Source organism: Thamnophis elegans, chromosome 6, assembly GCF_009769535.1.
Source record: "Thamnophis elegans isolate rThaEle1 chromosome 6, rThaEle1.pri, whole genome shotgun sequence".
NCBI lineage: Eukaryota > Metazoa > Chordata > Lepidosauria > Squamata > Colubridae > Thamnophis > Thamnophis elegans.
In genome coordinates this window covers 72,677,150-72,699,647 of record NC_045546.1, presented here as the reverse complement: position 1 = coordinate 72,699,647, position 22,498 = coordinate 72,677,150, and the positions used below count along the sequence as shown (strand labels likewise).

General features: G+C 40.3%; 1 long non-coding RNA gene across 2 annotated transcripts in view; it reads left to right on the top strand.

The window, feature by feature from the left end:
- Positions 1-20,506, top strand: part of LOC116510473 — a 42,787-nt gene extending 22,281 nt beyond the window's left edge. The window contains exons 5-6 of one of the 2 annotated variants that reach the window (XR_004255648.1): positions 9,406-9,514; positions 19,988-20,506. This is a non-coding gene — a long non-coding RNA (uncharacterized LOC116510473). Of the gene's footprint in view, positions 1-9,405; positions 9,515-15,700; positions 15,915-19,987 lie in introns of those variants that run through there. The other variant, XR_004255647.1, reaches the window with a different exon arrangement.
- Positions 20,507-22,498: the final 1,992 nt, after the last annotated feature.

The following is a 22,498-nucleotide window of genomic DNA, read 5'->3' as shown; positions in this document are numbered from 1 at the left end:
GCACAGAGAACAACTGGGGAGAATTGTAGAGTATTGTATGCAGTTTTCCAGTAAACATACTGAAACATAAAGTACATTATGGTTCGGGATTCCTTTATTGCCTGAATCCAGCTCTTGTGCAACATTAACTAATATATCTTCTTCAAAGAAGGAAAGCAGGCTATCCGTAAAGCAGGGATAACTTCACCTACATAATGTTGATGGGCTCAGCTTTTGTAATACCTGACAAAAGAAGACCATAGTAACAACTGAGGGCAGCCGCTTTTATCTATGCATGCCTCATTTGCAAAAAGCAGATGTAATAAGTCTGAAGCAAGGCAATCAAAGGGGCAACTAACTGCAGCTCCCTAGCTGAGACTTGGAGCACTAGTCAAGCTGCTTTTGCAGACCAGCTGAAAGTGATGGACACATCCTTATTTGTAAGTGTTTAATGTTTCTTAGGAGGCACTTCTCAAAGAAATTGGTATGTAATGGCAGCACTCACTGGAAAAACAGGCCGATTAGAAAATGCACTAACTTATCTGGTATTCATTTGAAAAGTAAATGGATGCAAGCAAAGGTGAAAGTTCACTACCAATTCAAATATTTTTGCTTTAACAGGCCCTAGCACTCCTGCTTTAATTCAAGCAGAAACACAAGTATGAATAATCAAAGTGGATGATGCTCATATATAAAAAAAAAAGAGAACCCTTTGTGCTTTTGCACCATTTCCAATGGCCATTGAAGCTTAATGGCACAAAATTTACATTCCCCTCTTTAATTTGTATTCAGTTCCTTCCTTCCGAGTGATGTGATTGTGATTTTTCTCCTGCCCGTCGTATTATTTTGATGCAAATGTTATGTTATGTGTTGCTCCAGTCCAATTTCCTGCCTTGCTTCAACTGGCACCCCCCCCTCCTCATTTTTCTCTCTTGCACAGAGACAGGAAAATAGTGCAAAAATTGGGGTCAGGCAAATAAGTTCTTCAACTTCTGCTCTAATTAATGGGGGGGGGGGGAAACCAAAGCGGGGATCTTGAAACACCTTGAAAAGCAGGAAAAGAAATCATTATCTTCAAAATATTTTTTTTTAAAAAATTGCAGACTGGGGGTTCTGCCTCCCTCTCCCCCCCCCTTTGAACGGATTCCAAATTCTGCCGCGTGCCGCGCGCTCGGCGAGCCCTTCGGCTGCTCCTAATCACCCGGGGAAGGCAGCTTTATTGAGATGCAGGGGGGGGCTTCGCACCAAAGCCTGCGAGCGGAAGGCCCCGAGGGTACCCATCGCCAAATAATGTATGCAGTGGCTAATTTAGCATCCTGTGACTAATTTCCATTTCTTGTGCTCAGAGTTGGCTTGCTAATTACAGAGATGTTGTCTTAACTTTCGTTAATTACATTCGCCTGCTTTCCTAGCAGGCAACGGAGCAAATGAAGGGGGCCGCGCTCTCCAAAAGAAGCAGAAGGGCCCCGAGGAAGGAGGAGGAGGAGGAGGAAGATGCGGCAACGGGGATGGCAGAGCGCCGGGGCTGCACGGGCGGCAGCCTCCCCTGCTTTGATCCCGCTCCTCTCCGACGAAGCCCGCCAGCGAGAAAAGACGCGTAATTAGCTTCCCGGCTTTCATTAAGCGCCGCGACGCTCTGCCATCCCTGTTGGCGGCCGGATGAGTGCGCTTCTCTCCCCGAGTCTTGTCGGCAGCTAACGCGAACATTTTCCGGAGCAGGCCCGCCTATATTCCGGCTTGATATCCCCTTTCGCGCCTTCTTTACGACGTCTTCACCGCGCCTTTAGGCTTAAAAACGCAAGTTGTCTTTTCTTTAGTTGCTTTCTCTCTCTCTCCTCCCTTCAGTGTCATTCAAAGCAGCGGTAAATGAAATGCCTTTTTATTTAATCCGGGCTCACCGAAAGTTCCCTGGTGGAGAGTTACCTGTAGAAATGTGCAGATGAAATCTCAAATCAAGGAGAAAGTTCAGAAAAGATGATGGCAGATCACAGCGCAAAGGGATTTTTTTTTTCAACCTAACCCGTGAAAACCTTCGTTTGCACTGGAGTAAGATCTTGCAATTATCACCAAACTCAAAGCAGCAAGCTTTGTGGAAGAGATGCACAAAAGTCTATTTGTAACCAACTGATACACTTTCTATAGCATGTAAAGAAGGATGTTGTATTTGTTTTAAATTAAAAATTAAAAAATTTTAATAAAAAAAAAGCAGCAAGCAACTATTCTTTTTTTTAAAGTGTAGAGGGCAGCTAGTGTGCATTTCTTTCTGAAAATAGTTAGGCAATTACCTCCAGGCTTGAAATTCTCTTGACCTGACACATTAGCTCAGTGTTTCTCAACCTTGGCGACTTTAAGTCCTGTGGACTTCAACTCCCAGAATCCCCCAGCCAGCTGGCTGGGGGATTCTGGGAGTTGAAGTCCACAGGACTTAAAGTCGCCAAGGTTGAGAAACACTGCGATTAGCTATATTGTGGCTAATCAGATTAGATGCAAAAGAGACCATTTCACTTTTGAGAGAGGCAGTTTATAGCAGGGCAACCTTCCCACTAAGTTACGGGAGTGCAATTCTGACTTCTGTATAGGAGAGCCTTTTCTTCCTAGGGTAGTTATTCTAAGCATAACTCAATTCTTGCAATGCTGGAGTGACAGCTGACCAGAATAATCTTTGCTGTCTGAGCTGTGGAATAAAATACATTTTATTTGCTGTTGAGAGGAGGAGAAACTTGAAAGTGCTGATTAACTGATGAACTCTTAACAGAAGACATCCCCCCCCCCATTTAACATGCTGCACAGATAATACCTCTCAGTAATCGAAGATAAAGCCAGGTAAAAGTTACAGTAAAGTTTACCACAACAGCTATAAGGTTTATACAATACAGGTAATCCTCAGCTTATAACATTCATTTTAGTGACGTTTGACCTTACAATGGCACTGAAAAAAGTTAGTTATGACCACTTTCCCCATGTCTACTGCAGTATCCCCATGGCCACATGATCAAAATTTGGACACATGTATTTATGATGGTTCCTGTGTCCCAGGATCATGGGATCACTTTTGCAACCTTCTAAAAAGCAAAGTCAGTGGGGAATCCAGATTCATTTTACAGTTGTTACTAACTTAACAATCGCTATGATTCACTTAAAAGCTGTGGCAAACAAGTCATAAAATGGGGTAAAACTCACTTAACTGTCTTGCTTAGCAACAGACGTTTTGGGCTCAATTTTGGTAGCAAGTTGAAGACTGCTTGTAAAGACAGCTTTTTTTCCAAAACGCAAAATTATATAATTATTTAAATTACTGATGCAAGAATCAATATTAACACAGGGGTTGCCAATGTACGAAGTAAATTATCTGTGAGAAAATGGGCTTAAAATAAAGCAATTATTTGTCTTGTTTTACATCTGATCAGGCTGCCTCTGAGTTCCTCCTACACAGTGATGGTTTCCCATTGTGGTTGAACATGCAATTGGGTTTGAGCAGGCTATTTTCCTGCTATGTTCTACCTGTGTTAATGGCAGAAAATGCGAGATTTTGGAGGGGCAAGGCTGTCTAGTCCCAGCCTTTTCTATGCAAGCCCTTCCACTGTTGCATTTGGGTTTGTAAGCTGATCAAAGAAAGGTGTTGAATCTGCTCAGTAAAAGAAGGATTCCTTGTGCTGATATCACCAGCGGCAATTATGGAAGTGCTAGGAAACTGCCGTTTTGAGAGCAAAGAAAATACTATTCCTATCAGCACAGTTTGCTGCTGCTGCTTCTTTTTTTTAACAGATGCAAGGTTTTCATGGATCTTCAAGTGTGTCTTTGTGCTGAATGTGAAACAATAGAGATGTGCGTGTATCATATTCTTGTATATGACTAGCACATTGACTGGGCTTCTGACAATCTGAAGTGGGTCATTTTTATTAGCTTTGTGTAATCTGTGTCATGTAGAGCATCCTGTTTCTCAGGCTCCATTAAAAAAAGGACTAATAATGAATAGAGTACATTTTTACCAAATGTGACGGAAACAACTTGCCCAATTTTATTGAAGCATGGCTTCAGAAAAGTTTGTGCACAATTTGCTCCCCCCCCCACCCCAAGTGCAAAGGGCAGCAACATGAGGAAGGCAGCGCTGAACAATACTCAAGCAAACGAACTTCTTGCATTCAAGCACCGTGTCGAGGTTTCCAGATCCATGCTTCCTTTCATACAAAAACAAGTTTAAGGGGAGGGCAGGGAAATAGAAAGGCCCTGTTGTTTTCAGATGTGGGATTGTACAGCTGTCATTAATAGGCCTAGACAACATTGTCCCAACAAGTGCCTCTGTTGTAGGGGAATCATAGCTCTTCGCTATCCCAATCACTAAATCAACCATTCTTGTTCCAGCATTTCTATCTGTTCCTCTGCCATTGTGGCAAAGAAATGGTGCTTGATGTTGCTGTTCAAACATTAATCTTACATCATTTCAAAAAATCTGCCCACCTCTAGTCCTACCGTCTACAGTATCTCCTCATGAAAAAGTAGAACTTTTAAAAGCGTAGAAGGATCCTAATCTACAGTGGCAGCACATTTCCCTTACAATTTCAGTCTAGGCGCATATACTTAAAATAAAACTCCTGTTTATGGTACATCTTTGCGCACTTTAATTCCAGTATGTGCAGTATCTGCCCTGGGATTTAACCTAAATAAATCTATCCCCAAGCCTAAAAATCTCTTTCCACAGCAAGCGGCAAGTGCTTTTCCTCCTCGCAACTTCATCTTTTGGTGAATTGTGAGTCGCAGGACTTCTCTTTACACCCGCAAGGCTCAAAGAGTAATAATAATAATCTTCAAGACTAGGAAGGAGTGGAAGAGTTAAACCTCTTCGTCCCTGTGTGACGGCCCCACTTCTAGGCTTTCATATTTCCTTCCTGTTTTGCCAAAGATGCATGTAGGGACAGCAGGGAGGCCACAAATCATGTCATGAACGTTGCCATTCATTCACCATTGCTGCAATCCATCTTGTGGCACAGCCATGGTTGAGCTTTAAAAATGGTAAACATGGATAGTACAGTTCTCGACTTACAACAGTTCATTTAATGACTATTCGAACTTACAATGGCTCTGAAAAAAGTGACACAACCGCTTTTCCCATTTACAACATTTACAGCATCCCCATGTGATCAAAATTCAGGTGCTTGGCAACTGTTTCATACTTATGGCCATTGTAGTGTCCTGGGAACATGTGATCCCTTTTTGCAATCCGTGGCCCGACAAAACCGCGCTTGTCAAAATAGCGGCGACAAAACCGCGTCGCTAAAACCGCAACATCATCACCACGATGTCATCAGCGCAGCGACAACAGCGCGGCGACAGAAGGGTGCTTTAAAACAGCGCGCCTTCAGAAAGCCGATTTAAATTAAGGTAAGGGTTAGGATTAGGTTTAGGGGTTTGGTTTAGGGTTAGGTTTAGGGTTAGGTTTAGGGTGCTGAGCGCTTCGGAAGGCGTGGATTTGGCCTCCGCGCTTATGTCGTCGCGCTAGGGTCGCCTTTTTCCTTAGCGCTTCGGACGGCGCAGATTTGCCCTCCGCGCTTATGTTGGCGCGGATAAGGGCTTCGCGGTTTTGTCGGTGAACCTTTGCAATCTTCCAACCAGCAAAGTCAATGGGGAAGCCAGGTTCACTTAACAACCGTGTTACTAATTTAACAACTGCAGTGATTCACTTAATAACTGTGACAGTAAAATGGAGCAAAACTTACTTAACACATTTTTCACTTAGCAACATAAATTTTGGGCTCAATTGTGGTTGTAAGTCAATGACTACCTGTACTTAGAAGGGAAACCACCAGCCAGTAGGTGGTTGTGTCTTTAAATATAAATGATCTTAGGGGGGGAAAAAACACGTTTAAGTAACTGTATTTAAATGAAAATTGTGATACAGTGATAGTAAAATACATAAACTCTAAAATGTACAACTCAACCTGAATGAAATATGTAATGATTGTGGAAGAACAAATGAAATGTACCTGTAACTAATTGACACGCTTTCTACAAGATGTAATGAAAGATGATTATTTTTGTGTGTGTTTTTTTTGTTTAATAAAAACAATAAAAACATTACCTTTAAAGCCCTACATGGCCTAGGACCTGGATATCTGCGGGACCGCCTCCTGCCACATACCTCCCAACGACCCATAAGATCTCACAGGCTGGGCCTCCTTCGGGTACCGTCGACCGGGCAATGCCAGTTGGCGACTACTCGGGGGAGGTCTTTCTCTGTAGCTGCCCCGGCCCTGTGGAATGATCTACCCGCAGAGATCCGGACCCTTCCCACTCTCTCGGCCTTCCGGAAAGCCATTAAAACCTGGCTGTTCCAGCAGGCCTGGGGCTGTTGACCCCAAAATACGGTCCAGCCCCATTTAGAACGGAGTGCATGGTGTGTTTTTTAAATCTATCTTTTCTTTCCCTCTATTTTATTTATTTTTTATTTATTCTGTACTGTAAGCCGCCCGGAGTCCTACGGGATTGGGCGGCATATAAATGTTATTAAACTTGCAAACTTGCAAACTAAAAAACTTGAAAAGAAAAGAAAAGAAGGGAAACCACCAGAAATTAATGGTACTAAAATCAGAAACTGCCAGGATTATCTAGATCGGGCTGAGAAGTTAAAAGTCCTGAAAAAAATGCAGTGGCAAACCACTTCTTCCCCATGGCCAAGGGAACTATACACTATGGATGAATGCCTTAAAGGTGCTTTTTCAGGAGGTAACTGGACTTTCTAGTTCTTCTATGAAGACGTTTCGCTTCTCATCCAAGAGGCTTCTTCAACTCTGGATGAATGTCTTTATTTCTTAAAAGCAGGGTACTTTTCGTGATCCCACAAAATTGTTTTTCCTTATCCTACCTACTTTGGGAGCAAGCCTTTAGAATGCAAACCCAAGTGTGGCCAGTAGCTTCTAAAACAGTGTTTCTCAACCTTGGCCACTTGAAGATGTCTGGACTTCAACTCCCAGAATTCCCCAGCCAGCTGGCTGGGGAATTCTGGGAGTTGAAGTCCAGACATCTTCAAGTGGCCAAGGTTGAGAAACACTGTTCTAAAATGATGAGCTCTACCTTAGGGTTTAAAATGAGTTTCTCATTTCCAAGATCCGTGGCTTATGATTGTCTCAGCAGGTGGCAGCACCTCTCTGTGTTTGGAAGCTGAGCAGATTCAGGCTTGGATGTACTTGGATGGGGGACCTCCAAGGAATTTTAGGACTCTGAATTAGCTATAGGGCAAGAAGTTAAAAGAAAAAATGATGGGGAGGAAGCAGTGACAAGTTACTTTTCTACTGTTGCCAAGAGAACAACACAACCATGCTCATGATGTCACTGGGAGTGGAGCTCAATTGCAAGGATTCTGAAATCCCTTCTAAGCAGTGGTGGGTTTCAAAAAAATTTGGAACCTCTTCTGTAGGTGTGGCCTGCTTTCCGGGTCCACTGGTGGAACCTCTTCTAACCGGTTCGGTAGATTTGACGAACCGGTTCTACCGAATAGGTGCGAACTGGTAGGAACCCACCTCTGCTTCTATGTTATCTAAAGTAGCCTTTCCCAGGGCAGGGTTTTATAATGCCTTGTAAGAATGCTCCATCTTTCTTAAAACTCTTCCTATAGATCAGGGCTGCCAAACTCTCGGCCCACGGGCCAAATGCGTCACACACTGGCCAAGCCCATCGCTGTTTAAGCAAAGCGTGAAAAAGTCATGTGATGTCGCCGCAGCGACCTGTTTGACACCCCCGCTATAGATTAACCCCTTTGCCTACATTTGGGATTAAAATTAAATTTGCACGTACAGGATCAGGTATCAGTCTGCATTCATATCTATTTCTGTATTTAAGTTATGACTTTTTGTGGCTTTGAGAACTATCCTGTAACTGCATACAAAGGGTCCACTGGGTTGTACTGGAAAGATTTACTTTGAGTCACTATAAAACAAGTGGGCAATCTTTTGACAAGGCACTTGACTTTGAATGGAGGAGGGATAAGTATGTAATAATGCAGAGTGGGGGGGGGGTTGTATCATATATCTGTATCATACAGAAGGATCTTGACAAACTTGAACATTGGGGTCTATCTAACAAAATGAAATTCAATGGTGAAAAGAGGAAGGTTCTACATTTAGGCAAGAAAAACGAAATGCACAGGTACAGTATAGGTGGTACCTTGCTCAATAGTAGTAACTGTGAGAGGGATCTTGGAGCCCTAGTGGACAACCATTTAAATATGAACCAGCAGTGTGCAGCAGCTGCCAAAAAAGCCAACACAGTTCTAGGCTGCATAAATAGAGGGATAGAATCAAGATCACGTGAAGTGTTAATACCACTTTATAATGCCTTGGTAAGGCCACATTTGGAATACTGCATTCAGTTTTGGTCGCCACGATGTAAACAAAATGTGGAGACTCTAGAAAGAGTGCAGAGAAGAGCAACAAAGATGATTAGAGGAGTGGAGACTAAAACATGAAGAACGGTTGCAGGAATTTGATATGTCTAGTTTAATGAAAAGAAGGACTAGGGGAGACCTGATAGCAGTGTTCCAATATCTCAGGGGTTGCCACAAAGAAGAGGGAGTCAAGCTATTCTCCAAGGCACCTGAGGGTTGAACAAGAAGCAATGGGTGGAAACTAATCAAGGAGAGAAGCAACTTAGAACTGAGGAGAAATTTCCTGAAAGTTAGAACAATTAGTCAGTGGAACAACTTGCCTCCAGAAATTGTGAATGCCCCAACACTGGAAGTCTTTAAGAAGACGTTGGATAGCCATTTGTCTGAAATGGTATAGGGTTTCCTGCGTAGGCAGGGGATTGGACTAGAAGACCTCCAAAGTCCCTTCCAACTCTGCTGTTGTGTTCTGTTCTGTTCTATTCTAAGTAGGTTGGGGCAAGAATGCTTGATAGGCAAGTTATGAGCTTTTTGTTACATTTAAAAACTTCATATTGTGAATTTTTCATGTGTTTTCTCTTTCAAAATGTTAAACTGACTGTTTTTAGCAATTATAGTTAAATGGGCTCCATGTGGCAATGTTCAACTCAGATTTCTGGAGTTTCTCCCATGAGGCCATTTCCACTTTCATTTTACAGAAGTGACTTTGCTAAAAAGAATACAAGAACTGAAGCATAAAAGTATACAGTATGTGAATCAATGCGGTTAGAATCTCTCTGGCCCATCACCTGGGCTTGCATGGTTCAGCATGCACAGTATAACTACACTTCAGGGGTCTTGATCTGGGATTTGCAATATTTTATTTTTTCAAGAAGTGTATTCTTTTCACACCCAAGACCACTAGATAACCCATACTGATCTGTTCCTAAGGTATTCTGATGTAAGCTAGATTTATTAGTGTCAAACTAACATGTCCTTTCAGTGGAAATTTTAGGGCTGATTCATTACAAGACTCATTTAACCCTTATTCTATTTGTCTGTTTGTTTTGCAGAGGATGAAGAACAAAACTGATAAAAAGCTATCATGTTCCCCACTCAGCTCATTTGAAAGACAACTGGGAGAAAATAGCGATAAGGCCAGAAAGCATCTCATGGAGTTTGGTAAGAATAAGACATGCTTCTTTGTAAAGTTGTTTTAGGCCCCTATCCATGTCTGCTTCCAAAACTGGCCCTCATTGAATGACATCACTTTCCTTTATTAAGAAATCTCTAATACTGGCAACTTCTCAAGACTCCCATTTTACAGTAAAAACAGTCCCCACTTTTCCCTTTATCCAATTGTGTGTGTCTGCCTGGCCCCCCTCATTAGCAATCTATTTGTCCCCTCTTGAAAGTCTGTTGTGAAAAACAAGCCAGGCTCTCAATGGGACCATTGAGCAAACATGAGGCTCTCAATGAGGCTTTGTTGGGGAAAAAGTATGAATAGCATCCTTTGGATCTGGGCAAATTGGCCCACACGCCCCTTATGAGGAACAAGGATTGTTCCTGCTTACTAATAAATCTGCTTTAGCAATGCCCCTCTTTAAGCATAGGAACACATCGTGGCAAAGAGACTGTCTTTATGGCCTAACATATTACTGAATGGCTGTCTTGAAGTCCCAAGGACTACTTGGCATAGAAAACACTTTCAATATGAATATTGATTCTCTGCAGGAAAAACCTATTAATAGTGTATATAAGAATGTAAGGACTGTTTCACACAAGCCAAATGTGACTTCCCATTGTGTGCTCATGGGTTAAAATATGTATTTGTTAATTAAATGCACGGGTTATATATGATGCTATATAAGGAGGCCCAAAGTTTGGTTCCACCACAAAACCGCGGAGGACAAAATCACGCTCGACGAAAGCGCGCATTTGACGTCATCACAGCGCGACGAAAACATCGCGCTGTGATCGAAAAATGTAAAAATAAAGCGAAAACCTTACCCTAACCCCCCCAAACCTAACCCTAAACCTAACCCTAAACCTAACCCTTAACCTAACCCTAAATCTAACCCTAAACGTAACCCTTAACCTAACGCTAAACCTAACGCTAACCCTTAACCTAACGCTAAACGTAACCCTAACGCTCTAAACCTAACCCTAACCCTTAACCTAACCCTAACCCTAACCCTTACCTTTATGTGAATCGGCTTGCTTTAATTTTAATTTTATTTCAATTTTTAATTTTTTTCGTCGCGCTGTGATGACGTCAAACACGCGCTTTCGTCGAGCGCGATTTTGTCCTCCGCGGTTTTGACGGGTCACGCAAAGTTTTATGGGAATTAGCAGCCAAGGCAGAGTGGGAGCAAATACTCATAGTGTGAGATTGCCAAATACTTCAGAATTAGAAGCAATAATGCTGAAATCTCATAAGATTTGGGTGTAAATACCTCACTTCGGTTTGGTATAATGAGGCTTTTAAAAATTTTACTCCTTAAAAAAAATGACCACTATTTCTTTACACAAAATTGTGCAATGAAACCCACACTTAGTTGTGCTGTCCAATTAAAAATGGCCAGAAACTATGCTATCTCACTTTTAAGGTCCAGAAGCAACAAAACCGGATTGAAAATATCTGTACAGACTTGATGTTGTAAGTTGCCCACTGTGGTTTAAATATCCAAAAGTGTGGTGGATTGTTTCCAACTGATTGGAAACTCTAGTGATGATCCAACCCTGCATCTGTCTCAGGGGTGGGTTTCTCACCCCGTTCCAACCGGATCGGTTGGAACGAGGCCGGTGGCGTCCTCGCGCATGCACGCGGCGTCCTCGCGCACGTGGCACGCGCATGCGTACTAGCGTCTTCACGATGCTCCAGCTGCTCCTGGAGGATCGCGCAGGCGCTGTATGCGTTCCGCGCATGCGTGGAAAGCGCAGAATTCGTAAAAACCGGGTAAGGAGCGGGCGCCTTACTTACTTACTTCCGGGTTCGGCGACCAACCGGATCGCAGGGACCGGTGCGAACCGGTCGAAACCCACCCCTGATCTGTCTCCTCAGAAGTAAATCTTCTGGCTTTTATCCAGGCAAAGCAGATATAGGATTGAAGCTCAGAGGTGGGAAATGACCTGAAACAGACCGTTCCACATGTTGTCTCCTTCTAAGAAGCTTTTAGGCAGTATCATAAATCAGAAAACACTGACAGGGTAGTCCTGTTCTTATTTATACAGTACTGTGAAAAAGTTGTAGGCTGGTGTGAAAAAATGCTGTAAACAAAGAATGCTTTCAGACATATAAATAATGATTTTTTTTGTCAATTTTCAAAATGCAAAGTGAGCAAACAAAAGAAAAATCTAAATCAAATCAATATTTGATGTGACCACCCTTTGCCTTCAAACCAGCATCAATTCTCATAGGTACGCTTGCACAAAGTCAGGGATTTTGTAGGATTATAGTCAGGTGTCTGATCAACCAATTATACCAAGGTGCTAATGATCATCAATGTCACACGTAGGTTGAAACCCAGTCAGGAACTGAAACAGAAACAGCTGTGTAGGAGGCTTCAAACTGGGTAAGGAACAACCAAACTCTGCTATCAAGAGTGAAAGACAGTTTCATGTCATGGCAAGATTGAGCACAGCAACAAGATACAAGGTAGTTATACGGTTCCACCACAAAACCGCGGACGACAAAATCGCGGTCGACGAAAGCGCGCATTTGACGTCATCTCAGCGCGACGAAAACATCGCGCTGTGATCGAAAAATGTAAAAATAAAGCGAAAACCTTACCCTAACCCCCCCAAACCTAACCCTAAACCTAACCCTAAACCTAACCCTTAACCTAAGCCTAAATCTAACCCTAAACCTAACCCTTAACCTAACAGTAAACCTAACGCTAACCTTTAACGTAACGCTAAACGTAACCCTAACGCTCTAAACCTAACCCTAACCCTTAACCTAACCCTAACCCTAACCCTAAACCTACCCCTTACCTTTATGTGAATCGGCTTGCTTTAATTTTATTTTTATTTCAATTTGTAATTTTTTTCGTCGCGCTGTGATGACGTCAAATGCGCGCTTTCGTCGATCGCGCTTTTGTGGACCGCAGTTTTGACGGGTCACGAGTTATACTGCATCAACAAGGTCTTTTCCAGACAAAGATTTCAAAGCAGACTGGGGTTTCAAGATGTGCTGTTCAAGCTCTTTTGAAGAAGCACAAAGAAATGGGCAACGTTGAGGATCGTAGACGCAGTGGTCGGCCAAGGAAACTTAGTGCAGCAGATGAAAGACACATCAAGCTTATTACCCTTCAAAATCAGAAGATGTCCAGCAGTGCCGTCAGCTCAGAACTGGCAGAAACCGGTGGAACCCAGGTACACCCATCTACTGTCCGGAGAAGTCTGGCCAGAAGTGGTCTTCATGGAAGAGTTGCAGCCAAAAAGCCATATCTCCGACTTGGGAACAAGGCCAAGTGACTAAAGTATGCACGAAAACATAGGAACTTGGGGTGCAGAAAAATGGCAGCAGGTGCTCTGGACTGATGAGTCAAAATTTGAAATATGTGGCTGTAGCAGAAGACAGTTTGTTCATCGAAGGGCTGGAGAGCGGTACAATAATGAGTGTCTGCAGGCAACAGTGAAGCATGGTGGAGGTTCCTTGAATGTTTGGGGCTGCATTTCTGGAAATGGTTGGAGATTTGGTCAGGATTAATGGTGTTCTCAAATGCTAAGTATCAGGCAGTATCATGCAATACCATCAGGAAGGCATATGATTGGCCCCAAATTTATTCTGCAGCAGGACAACGACCCCAAGCAGACGGCCAAAGTCATTAAGAACTATCTTCAGCGTCAAGAAGAACAAGAAGTACTGGAAGAAGTGGGTTCCACCACAAATGCGCGAACGACAAAACCGCGCCGACAATAGCACGCTGACAGAAGCGCGCTGTAACCTAACCCTAAAAATAACCCTAAACCTAACCCTAAACCTAACCCTAAACCTTACCTTAATTTAAATCGCGCTTCTGTCGGCGTGCTGTTGTCGATGCGCTTTTGACATCACGGTTTTAGCGCCGCGGTTTTGTCAGCGCGCTTTTGACGTTCGCGCTTTTGTCGGGTCACGGAAGAAGTGATGGCATGGCCCCCACAGAGCCCTGATCTCAACATTATTGAGTGTGTCTGGGATTACATGAAGAGACAGAAGGATGTGAGAAATCCTACATCCACAGAAGATCTGTGCTTAGTTCTCCAAGATGTTTAGAACAACCTTCCAGCCGAGTTCCTTCAAAAACTGTGTGCAAGTGTATCTATGAGAATTGATGCTGTTTTGAAGGCAAAGGGTGGTGACATCAAATATTGATTTCATTTAGATTTTTCTTTTGTTCGCTCACTTTGCATTTTGAAAATTGACAAAAATAAACAATCATTTATATTTCTGAAAGCATTCTTTCTTTACAGCATTTTTTCACACTTGCCTACAACTTTTGCACAGTACTGTACGTGTAAACTTAGTCCTTGGGTCAGTCACTCTCCCTCAACCTTAGAAATGTAGCAATAGTAAAACCTTGTCAAAAAAAATTGCAACGACTTGTTCAGGCAATCACTTTGACTCAAAGGCACAAAAAACCCTCCATTCAATTCTCCAGGCTTTATTTCTCGATAAAGTTGCACATAGATTTGTTATAAAATACATAGATTGGGGTCCCCCCTTCTTCTATTACTGAAATCTTGTAAGGAATTTCTTGAGATGCTGCACAGAAACTTGATATAGTGTGGTTGGCAAGCATTTAATTTGAACTGAGCTGTTTGCTTGCTATTTTTTTTATTTTATTTGCCAGAAGAACAGACATTAGCTTAGGAGGAGGCGAAAAGTTAGACATAGGTAAGTCTAGGGCCTAGATCTTGCATCCCTTGGTTGCCTTGGCAACTCCAATTAATTTCGGTATGATTTACTTTCATGGCCTGCTTGGGGGCTAGATAGAAATGAAAGTGTTTCTTCCAAGACTTTCCAAAGCTTCAGAAGAAATAAAGAGTTTCCTCTTTTTTCCTTGCACTAAATCAACAAAGGCCATAGAATTAACCATATACGACACTGTCGGATGAGCAGTATAAAATGGTAATCATAGGCTTCTTTACAGCTTGTCACAGTGAAAATTGCACTTGAAACCAATTTTAATTCCACTGCCAATTAGTTTAGAAAAAAAGACGTGATTACTCAAAATTAACAATTGTAAAAGGTTGTTAGTATAACAACTTCTTTTCATGAAAAAGTACCTTTTTACTTTGAAAGGTATTTTTCAGGTATATGATCTGAGAGATTGAATGGAGATACACAGGAGTTAAGATTCTACTTCAGAAGCTGATGCTGTATGACTTTATATCCTGGCCCCATCCTATCATCCTGCTGTCTTATATCTAACAACAACAACAATTCTTTCCTAAACCACCTTTAAAAAACAGTAGTATCAATTTAGCTCTACAGCTTTTCACATTTTAAATATAGCTAGAGACATGATATCTCAGCAGACCTATGTTTATACATTGAAATAATCCATCCATTAAAAACTATTACACGGATAATCACTTCCTTAAAATCATGTCAACACTCACCTATAATAATAAAACAAGATTTCTTTCAAAAGACTCTTAGGTAAATGGTTTCAGTGCTACTTTCTGTATCATGCGGGTCAATTTAATTACTCTCTACACTTGCTATACAACTAAACAATTGCTTTTCACACACTAGAGAGCAGAGAAAATGCAGTTTGAAATATCCATCTAGAGGTGGCCTTGAACACTATCTTTAATAAAAAGCTCGACACCTGAAATGCCATCTCTTTATTCATCCCCTATCAAACAGTTAGTCAAAATTTCATGAAATTAATGTGTTAATCAATGGCAATAATCATAAAATGGCTTCAGATCTTTAAAGTGCATAAATGGCTTCAGATCTTTAAAGTGCCAAGAATAGTGTTGAATACATTCACTTTTGTTGTATGCACACATGTGGAGGTATAAGTAGTTGGTTGAGTAACTAGGGGACCTAGAAACTAACTCTCTGGTCCCTGAGCAGGGAGAGTGAATATATATTGCAAACATGGAGTAAAAGGCAAATCAGTTGAAGGAAAGCTGAAGTGAGAGAGAAATTAAAACCAGCATGCATTTACTTATCAAAGAGGCAGATAGTAGGGCTACCCATTGCTACATACTGAAAGGAAAAAAGTTGCTTCAGAGATATCCCAGAGTGCTCTGCATTTACACGACATCTTCCATTACCAAGATAGGATCATCAAGATCAACTGCTGCTTGTCCAGTTAAGCAAAAACATTTCTACCTTGTCACTCCATACATTTCTTACACTTTATCCAGTTCATCACCTCATCCTTCTCTGCCAACAACAACCCGCTTGAAGCCAAAGGATGCTCATCTGTATTTCCACTGAACCTATGTCTTCAGCCTGAACTTTGCTACAGTATAAACAACTGAACTTATTTTGGCCTGGAATGATATAAATCTGACTATGAATAGTCAGATTCCACATTTCAAATCCATATCAAATCTAACAAAATGAAATTCAATGGTGAAAAAAGTAAGTACCTTGCTCAACAGTAGTAACTGTCAGAGGGATCTTGGAGTCCTAGTGGACAACCATTTAAATATGAGCCAGCAGTGTGCAGCAACTGCCAAAAAAGCCAACACAATTCTAGGCTATATAAACAGAGGGATAGAATCAAGATCACATGAAGTGTTAATACCACTTTATAATGCCTTGGTAAGGCCACACCTGGAATACTGCATTCAGTTTTGGTCACCACGATGTAGAAAAGATGTGGAGATTCTAGAAAGAGTGCAGAGAAGAGCAACAAAGAGGATTAGGGGACTGGACACTAAAAGATATGAAGAACGGTTGCAGGAACTGGGTATGTCTAGTTTAATAGAAAGGACTAGGGGATACATGATAGCAGTGTTCTAATATCTCAGGGGCTGCCACAAAAAAGAGGGAGTCAAAGTATTCTCCAAGGAACCTGAGGATAGAACAAGAAGCAATGGGTGGAAACTAATCAAGGAGAGAAGCAACTTAGAACTGAGGAGAAATTTCCTGACAGTTAGAACAATTAATCAGTGGAACAGCTTGCCTCCAGAAGTTGTGAATGCTCCAACACTGGAAGTCTTTAAGAACATGTTGGATAACCATTTGTCTGAAACGGTATAGGGTTTCCTGTCTAGGCAGGGGGTTGGACTAGAAGACCTCCAAGGTCCCTTCCAACTCTGCTATTCTATTCTATTCTATTCTATTCTATTCTATTCTATTCTATTCTATTCTTGCAGAATGAATTCTAAAGAGTTCAGAATATTCTGGTAAGGTTTTGTACTTTTTTTTATCTTCTTTGCAATTTTTTTCATTGAAAATCTGTAAATAGATGTTCCCTATCTAGTTCTAATATCTGCAGTGGCTTGGCTTCCAAATAGTTTCCATCTATATTGAGCGTATCAATTTATTGACCATTCTTTTAAAAAAGCTAAAAATTATATCCAAATTACCAGTTCCAACTTAGTAAAGTAGAAATATTGAACTAACAGTAAGGTGGACAGTCACACTTTAGGGCTTTCTCAATCTTCGCAGCTTGAAGATGTGTGGACTTCAACTCCCAGAATTCTGGGAATTAAAGTTGACACATCTTCAACTTGCCATGATTGAGAAACACTGCTTTAAGGTTATGTTGAATGTCAGTCTTAGACCTCAGTCTTGCTGATGGCATCACAGCTTGTCTGGATTCAGAAACTAAGCAGGGTCAACCCTAGTTATTTCGGTGGGATTTTTTAAGGCTGCAGCCTAGACTGGGAAGCAACAAAAATATTCAAGAAGAAAGCCATAGCAATTCAGTCACACATGGCTTTCAATAAAAATGCATGGACTTGATCATGATATCAATGAAAGTTGAGCTTGATTCAAGAGAGATTTGACTTTATTGTTTACCATTTAGAATGATATCATTAATGGAGAATGCAACTTAAAATTTCTCAAAGTCTGTAGAGATTCTCAGTCACTCAGTCATGGTTCTCCCAAAGGTGATTTCTTTCAGGAGTCAACTGGACTTTCTTGTTTTTTCTTTGAAGACATTTTGCTTCTCATCCATGAAGCTTCTTCAGCTTCTTCAGCAACAAGAAAGTTGATCTAGCATGAAGATATACCACTTAATATTTGTTAAATACATCAAATAATGTTCTTATCCTCAGCCTATTTTTGGTCCAAGTTTTTATAATTTTGTCTCTCTTTTTTTTGTCTTTTTACCATGGTCTTAATCTTTTGGACAGCAATCTGAATTTGAAAGACTTCTAAAATGAAACTGAAGAGCCTTCGGGCCATAATTTTGCCACACCTCATATATAACTTGTCTTCAGAATAAAGCTCATCTGTAAAAAGATTACTAAAAGTACCAGAGTTTTTAAAAACATCTCCAACAAAGAGGATATTATACAGATAGTATTAATTACAGCACCAACTGTACAATAATCTTAACCAGGAGAAAATCTTAATAACTCAGGTAGCAAAGGACAATACATACAGTAGTCGATATCTATTCATCATTTCTCATTATTAGATAATCTGAGATGCAAATCTCTACATTGTTAATCAACTTTGAACATCTCACCAAAGCAATCGGAGAGCCTCCTGATGAGAATTCTCTAGTCTCAAAATCTTTATTAATTTATAGTAAGAATTGGACTCAGTCATGAACAGACTTGGATAATGAATTCAAAAGTTTTACCATCAATATTTATCTCACGGAAATATTCATTTAAAAAAGAACTTAGTACCCTTCATTTGTATTATTGAATACAAACATCCACATACACCAGAGGTGGGTTCCTACCAGTTCGCACCTATTCGGTAGAACTGGTTCATCAAATCTACCGAACCGGTTAGAAGAGGTTCCACCAGTGGACCCAGAAATCAGGCCACACCTACAGAAGAGGTTCCAAAATTTTTTGAAACCCACCACTGGTCCTTGGATATGATTATTCTAGACTATCATGCTCATATTTATAAAACTCAGTGCCTCTGTGAAAGGTAAGGATGACTACTGCGTTTGTGGTGCAATCAGAACATTGCGTGTGTTGAAGTTGTTTTAACGCAAACCAAAGATGCCTTTTAAAAAACAAGTTTACATCATATTCTTATGCATGCCAGTGCTGTGTGTGAGGTAATTTAAGGTGGTTCTGACAAGTGTCGTCGGCATCTTCATATCCGGTCACATGGGCAGCAAGCAACTCCCATCCAGACACATGGGTGGCAAGCCACTCCCACAAAGGAGGCCACACCCACAGAGTAGGTTCGAACAATTTTTGAAACCTACCACTGACATACACTATCATAAAGATATATCACTTCAGGTACACACACACACAAATACACACAGAGCATATATATTAGGAACTGTGGATGTTTGTAAAATTTATATGTGTAACAATCTCACAAACATCTGACTTTAGGAAGCATACACAAAATATTCAAAATATATTAAAACAATGTTTTCTTTTTTATACACACGTTATTCAAAAAATATAATCTATTGTAAAAAAAAACTGTAAATGATCAAAAACTTTCTTATATGTACATTATTGTTATAAAATATCACCTGATTGATCACAAGTTCTAAGATGATTTCTGGTTGTACAAATGAGCCTCTGGCCCTAATCTGGAAAGCTAATAAGACAATTCTCATGAGCACCAGAAACCATATTTTCGAACATTTTAATCTAATATATTATCTACATGTCAGATTGGCCACTTGATGTTGTTTCAGACATGGGGTTGAAGAAGTAAAATCCAAACATTTTATTAGTCATTGTCATATACTTTAATTTTTTAACTAAATACCGGTAACTGTTTTGGGATTTATCACAGATTTGATAACTTTAAGACTCCAGTAAAAACATTCAATCACATAACTCCCCCACTTGCAGACTGAAATCATACTATTTCTAGAAAGAGATTTTAGTGTGAGATATTTGCTTGAGCTTATGAGAATTTCCACAGCTGGCACAATTTTTGTGTTTTGTGTGATCAGGTGCAATAGAGCTTTTATATTGACTTCCCAGCACTGTGTTTCCCAAAAGCTGCAATTAAAACCCAGTTAGGGAAGAATAGTAAAAAAAATAATTGGAGAGGCAAGAATTCTGCTTTAGAAGATAAATAGGTTACCAAACAAACAATTTCCACCCTTTCATTACTCTATTATAAAAGAAAGGAGAAGGAAATCCAGTATTATATAAAAAAATACTTTGTGTAATTCAGGGAAATAAAAAGAAAGTGACTGTGTGAATGATTCTCTGGCTATTACTAGACTGTTGAGGGAGATAGGTAAGTGCTTTGAATGCACATTTTTGTATGAAAAAGTGGGATATAAATATTTCAACTCATGCTTCATTTAACGAAATATTATGGGAAAAGGCAAGGTATATTTCTTGCCTACACGTTTACAGTTGTTTATTTAAAAGAACATAGATGAACAGAACAGCAATAGTTATTGTATGCCCAGGGTCTTGTGGTTTTCCTAATCACAAAAGTGATTATATCAATAATTTGCAGGCTTTCACTTGTTGATACATTTATATTATTCATTAAAACTGTATTCCATTTTATTTCTGAAGCCCGGTACTAAAGACATTTGGAAGATCTGAATTCTAATCTCAGAAGTTCCTGTAGCAGTTTGCATGACCTTGATCTGCTCTTGTGAACATCGGGACAATGATGCCAGTAATTTTGTTATTTATGTTAAACTCTTTATGTTTTTTTTAGTTTAGAATAGTGTTTACTGTTTCATGTGTTACCTAATACAATAGGTTTCAAATATTAATATGAGTTTACAGTTTATTTCTTAAATTCATATAGCCACTCATCTGTCATTGCAAATGGTTACTAGGTGAACTTTTGTAACAAGAATTTTTTTGGGTGTCAACAATTTAGTGGAGTATTTCTAGTTTCATTTATAATGCATATTTAAACTGAAATACAAAAAGTCCTTGACTTACAACCACAATAAGGAGCAGAAAATTCACTGTTAAGCAGTGCAATCCTTAAATGAGGCATTCATGTGGCCAAACCTACATTTTTGACTTTATCACAGTCATTTCATGCAACCAAACAAGACAGACACAGACTTCAATGGATAATTAGAACTGCAGAAAAATCACTTTCTACCAGCCTGCCTTCCACTGAGGCCCTGTATACTGCATGAGTCAAAAAAAAGGGCTGTGAAAATATCTACAGACCCCTCATATCCCGGACATAAATTGTTTCAACTTCTAACCTCAAAATGACATTATATACAGCATTGCACACCAGAACAACTAGACACAGGTAGAGTTTTCCCCCCGCATGCCATCAATCTGTCAAACAACTAATTCCCACAACACTGTCAAATTATTTACTAAGACTGTATTACTATTATTCTTCTCATCTTTCCTATTACCTATCTTCTACTTATAATTATAACCTTGTTGCTTGTATCTTTATGATTTATATTGTTTTATTTAGTTTCCTAGTATGGTTTTGATTGCTTATTTAGTATCCTATGACTGTCATTAAATGTTGTATCTTATGATTCTTGATGACTGTATTTTTTATGCACACTGAGAGCATATGCACCGAAGACAAATTCCTTATGTGTCCAATCACACTTAGCCAATAAAGAATTCTATTCTATAGAGTAATTCTATTAATCACCATGGTAGTTAAATGAGACATCACGTGACTGCAACTTGCAGTCTTCTCTGCCAGCTTCCACATTGAATTTTCTTCTTAAAAGCTGGCTGGGAAGGTTGCAAATGATAATTACATGTCGATAGGGACACTGTGATGGTTGTAAGTTGGAGGACCAATCATAAGACACTTTTTCGTGTTTCAGATGGTCCCCAAAGAAGTAAATTGAGGATTGTATAACATTTTAGAACAATTGAATTATACAAAATACTGGGAACTGTTGCTCAGTGGTCCAAAGTCCTCTTTTCTGATGAGAGCAACTTTTGCCAAAAGCACCAAAAATTGGTTCAATGACCGTGGGATTACTGTGTTTCATTGGCCTCTTCATTCTTCCTCCATACTCTGGGTCCTTGGTTTCCAAATGAGATGCAAAAGTTGCTCTCATCAGAAAAGAGGACTTTGGACCACTGAGCAACAGGACTTTGGACCACTGTGCTTCATTAAGACCAGGGTCAAAGCAGCCGTCTACCAGGAGATTTTGGAGCACTTCATGCTTCCTTCTGCAGACGAGCTTTATGGGGATGCTGACTTCATTTTCCAGCTGCCCACACTACCAAAAGCACCAAAACCTGGTTCAATGACTGTTGGATTACTGTGCTTGATTGGCCAGCAAACTCGCCTGACCAGAATCCCATAGAGAATCTATGGGGCATTGCCAAGAGAAAGATGAGAGACATGAGACCGAACAATGCAGAAGAGCTGAAGGCCACTATTGAAGCATCCTGGTCTTCCATAACACCTCAGCAGTGCCACAGGCTGATAGCTTCCATGCCACGCCACACTGAGGCAATAATTGCTGCAAAAGGGGCCCAAACCAAGTGCTGAGTACATATACATGTTTGTACTTTTCAGAGATCCAATATTGTTGTATGTACAATCCTTGTTTTATTGATTGCACGTAATATTCTAATTTTCTAAGATGGTGGATTTGGGGTTTTCATGAGCTGTAAGCCATAATCATCACAATTATGACAAATCACGGCTTGAACTATCTTGCTTTGCATGTAATGAGTCTTATCTCATATATTAGTTTCACCTTTTAAGTTGCATTACCGAAATAAATGAACTTTTGCATGATATTCTAATTTTTCGAGTTCCACCTGTATAAAAAGAAAATAAATCTTAAATCGTGCAATCATCAATTTTTAATTGACAAAATTTAAATAGCTGTAGCAATAAAGTCACTAGAAATCCTGCTCAACTCGAAGGAGACTTTATTGTTTGCAAAGCTACCCAAGGATTTGGCTACCTGAAATGATAGACAAGGTGATGCTATGGAACATTCTTCTTAGTGGTGGGATTCAGCCAGTTCGCACCTATTTGGGAGAACCGGTTCGTAACTTTCTAAGCAGTTAGGAGAACCAGTTGTTGGAAGAAATCTCATTTTGTTTTTTCCCCAC